Raw genomic sequence first — 4,807 nt, forward strand, 5'->3', positions numbered from 1 at the left:
AATTTAAAAGGGGGCAAAAATATGCACAACATATTTATTGGAGTTATTGATGCTGAAAATTTGCAAACCTATTGACATGATCTCTAGTTGTTTAACATACTAAAACGACAAAGTAAAGAAACAAATCAATTATGAACATGCTAAAGTTAGTTAAACTTGATTTCTAAGTGATTTAATAAGCAACACATTTAAATAAGACCTATAGGCATGATTTCTAACTCCAAATGACATATGAATGCAATAAATTCTATAGACATGATTTATTCAATGAATAACTAAAATGCACACAGATTATTTACTTATGATTTTAGTGAATTAGTCATAACTCATTACTTAACACGCCAAATTGGATAAAATTAACTTCAAACATTAATTGGTCAAAATTAGCTAAATGATTGAGCGAATACGATTTGCTTTATTTTTATTTGGTTAGATCAAAATTTATTTTATCACATAAACATTTATCACCCAAATTATGCATTTAAGCATACTTTTAAACACAAAACAAGTTTGCAAATAAAAATGATTAACACATAATTTCCCCTCCCTAGGCGATCCCCCTATTTGCTTCATATATAAGAGTTGCTTTAGAGTGATACACATATTGTAATAAAATAACAGATGACAATATACACAAATTTAAAATAAACAAAGTTTTGTCCAAAAATTCTTCTAGGCCACTCTTCATCATCTTGAACTTTAAGTCCAAAGCCTGCTAAAATAAGTGAGGTAACACGTATACAACAGAAGAATGATTGTAATGTAAAATATTCATAGTAAGAAATTTCTCGTATATCATATATAAACTACGATACATAAGAAATAAAAAGGACAAAACATAGGCATAGACATATCAATACACATAGGGAAAAAGATAAGGAGTGCTTCCTTTTATTCCCAACACACAACAAAATAATAAATGCAAAACAAAAATTAAAAAAATAGAAGGCTGACCAATAGTAAAATGCTAATCAAGAATACCAACCGATTAAGTACAAAATAATAGCAACGAAAACAAGTTGATTCAACTCTTACTCAAACAAAATCAAGGGCAAAGAGTACACTTGAAAGTTATCGGAATCTTATTTTGTTTTAAGAGTAGTAATAATATGAGTAGTAAGAGAGTGAGAGATTAAGAGAGAGTGAATAAGTTAATTAGAGAACTTGTTATGAAAGATGTGTCTAAAAGAATGCAAAGGGGATCTCTTATATAGTAAAAGAGGGGGGATAAAATAAGGTAAACAAATATTTTTAAGTAATCAATTAATATTCTATTTTCCTTATTATAAAACAGGACCAAATCAGAAAGTTTTAAAATATTTCATTACCAAATATAAACAAGTAAGAATAAATTAAGAGGGTGTAATATTTTTTTTCCTTAAATAAAGAAGAATTTAAAATCAGAAAATGTTTAATTATTTTTACCAAATATAAACAAGTAAGAAATAAAATCACGAATAAAATTTATATTTTTCTTAAGTGAAGAAGAGTCAAAAATCAATTTTATTTTTTATTTATTATATAAAAACAAATAAGAAAATGGCAGAATAGGGAGAAATATTATCTTCTTTTTTTTTATAAAAATAAAGAAGGGTTAAAATCAGCAAAATCAGCTTTTTGTTGAATTATTATTATTATTTTACCAAATATATCAGCAACTAAATTTGACAAGGAAATAATTTAAGGTCAAACATTTACCTAAAAATAAATTACCATAAATAAATATGTAAGAATCAATTTAGGCAAACATTAAACGAAAAGGATCAATTAATATTTTTAATTCTTTTTAAGTAATCTACACTATACTTAAGCAAGCTAGATTCAAAACGAGCGCAAAAATTTGAAAAAAATCATGGACCTGTTTTAAATCAATACAATAAGCTAATTGCTAATCAATAACATAGATGCAACATCACATGATCATCCACACCAAAATAAATTTAAGAATCATTGAGAGACAAAACTAACTAGCATATAATATACACATGCTTTGAAATTTTTTGGAAAATCAACAAAAACAGTCCATAAGATCAAGCAACTCACAATTTATTTTTGCTCATTGAAACATGGATAACATTAGGCAAAATTAACATTTATAATGAAAAATTAAAAGAGAAACTAACCCAGACGGATCCGTCGAGATCCGTCTTAAAACCAACCAAAATATTGAGACTCTACGCCATTTTTTGCTGGGAATGCTGACCGAAAAATAAGGAAAAGAAAGGGGGCAGGGCTTGCCGGAGTCCCTACCTCTAGCTGTTTCTCACCGGAGGTGCGTTGGTCTCTCGTTGGAGCTCGCAGCAGCTTGCTGTCTCTGTACAGCTGTTATTGCTTTCTCGTCGAGCTGGAGAGAGGGGGAGAGGAGAGGGCAAAGAGATGGGAAGAGATAGGCGCTGAGAGGGAGAAGGGAGGAGGAGCGATGGGAGAGGGGAGAATCTTCCTGGTCGCTGCTTGCCATGCCTCGCCTGACTGCTGGTTGCTGCTGGCCGGAGTTGCTGCTGCTGCTGGCGGCTCGTCACTGCTGCTGCTAGTGGAGAGACGAGAGGGAAGCAGCAAGGAAGGCGAGAGGAGACAAGGTAAGTTAAAGAGAAAGGGGTCGCGAGAGAGAGAGGGAAAAGGGGAGGAGGACGGCTGGTCGGAAAGAGGGAGTGAGGGAGGAGCGATGGGAGAGGGAGAAGAAGAAGGGGTGGCGGCTAGAGAGAGGAAAAAGGAGGCGGAGAGAGGGGAAAAAAGGGAGGAAGAGAATCAATTCAAATTTTAGGTTTTGGAGTCTTTTGGTGTTGAATAAAGGGAATAGAAGATTTAATCTCAACCGTTGGTTTAATAAGAGATTAAGGGTTATGATTTGATCAAGAATTTAATTAATTAAATAGACGGAATAGATTAAAAGATGAAGTTTTGAAATTAGATGAGTTAGATACGGAATGGCTAAAATTGTAATTAAAATTGGCTAGAATTGAAAGGAAGAGATGGCTATGATTGAAATAAGATTTGAATTGAAATGGCTAGAATTAGAAGAAATTAAAATAGAATAGGCTAGAAATTTAAATAATTTTAAGGAAAGTTTAAGAATTACTATTAATTAAAATACTAAATATCTTAAAATATTTTTATATAATTGAAAATCACTTAAATTTTAAAACATTCAAAATTCATTAATAATTTTAAAATATTTTATTAATATTTACAATAATTTTATAAAGTAAAACATACTAAAATATATAATTTTCAAGCGAAATCAACAAAAAATTCAAAACTTTAAGTAAATTTTAGAAAATGTATTTAATAGAATAGTAATCCTAAAAAGGGTCAAAGGTCGGTCAAAATTGGGTGTCAAGAATAGGTATTAATAAGTTCAAATTAGGCATCGACCGATAAATAGAGTTTTTTCTATACCCGAAGTTAACATTTAAACACAAAATTCTGAACGTTCTAAATTTCACTTATTTACAATTACACTAATCTCTAGCAAAATGGTTATAATGATTTTACTTTAAACATTGAATATTACAAATTTGGTGACATTTGAAAGAAAAATAATTAAAATATAATTTTTAAATGTCACGGCTCAACTAATTCATTACATACTAAAAGATATTGTAGAATACATTTTTTGACTTCTAGAGAGGATTACATTGATTACATGTATTTTTTTCACTATTATTTTTTATGGATGTTTTTATGAATTCATAAATTATGTGTGTTAGTTTGAATAGATAATTATAGATATTAATAAGTTCAAATGAGGTATGTACAGTGAAATAATGTTTTTCTACACCTAAAATTAACATCAAAAGCCAAAATTATGAATGTTCAAAATTTCACGTATTTACAATTACACTAGTCTTTAATAAAATGATAATAATGATTTACTTTAAAATTAAATAACAAAAAATTGGTGGCATATGAAAAAAAACTCAATGAATTACAATTTTCATATGTCATGACCCACCTAATTCATTACTTACTATTAGATATGATAGTATACATTGTTTGACTTCTAGAGAGGCACACATTGATTGCATATAGTTTTTTGACAAAAACTTTTTTGTGGGTGTTTGCGATGATTAAATAAATTATGTGTATTAGCTAGAATGAATGAATAAGTTTAAATGAGGTATGGACCGTGAAATAGAGTTTTTCTATACCCGAAAATAGCATCACAAGTCAAAATTATGAACATTCGAAATTTTACTTATTTACGATTACCCTAGTCTCCAATAAAATAGTCATAATAATTTTATTTAAATATTAAATGATACAAAATTAGTGACATTTTAAAAAAATCATTGACCTACAATTTTAATAGCTCATGGCTAACCTAAATCATTACGTACTAAAAGATATCATAGTGTACATTGTTTGCTTTCTGGAGAGGCACACATTGATTGTATAGTTTTTTGACAAAAAATGTTTTTGTGGGTGTTTGTTATGATTTGATAAATCATGTGTGTTAGTTTTAATGGATAATTGTCATGACCCAAAATGAGTCGTGAATGGAACCCACACTGAATCTCCTTGGTGGGGGAACCAAGGAATCTGAATCCCAACATCTACCAATAGTTCAACTACAAATAGTAAAATAATGTGGAAGCTCCAAAACTTATTGACTATTATTTTTCCAAAACCTAAAATTCATCACAACAAGGACATCTAATCTCAAATTATTAAGTCTAAGAGTATCAAAGACATTAAAATAAATGAACTACAGTAATATGTGTTCGAAAACTAAGGACATCAGGTAATGACAGAGAGAATCCAACCCAATCTTGAATGAAAAAAAGCTCACCCTTGAACGTGATATGTC

At 29.7% G+C, this 4,807-nt stretch overlaps 1 long non-coding RNA gene across 1 annotated transcript; it reads right to left on the reverse strand.

Moving 5' to 3' along the window:
- Nucleotides 1–418: 418 nt before the first annotated feature.
- LOC107013673 lies at nt 419–2,727 on the reverse strand. Its single transcript, XR_001456145.2, has 2 exons — nt 2,251–2,727; nt 419–712 (listed from the first exon to the last, which is right to left on the reverse strand). It is a non-coding gene; the product is annotated as an uncharacterized LOC107013673 (long non-coding RNA).
- Between the last annotated feature and the right edge of the window lie 2,080 nt (nt 2,728–4,807).

Source organism: Solanum pennellii, chromosome 1 (assembly GCF_001406875.1).
Source record: "Solanum pennellii chromosome 1, SPENNV200".
Lineage (NCBI taxonomy): Eukaryota > Viridiplantae > Streptophyta > Magnoliopsida > Solanales > Solanaceae > Solanum > Solanum pennellii.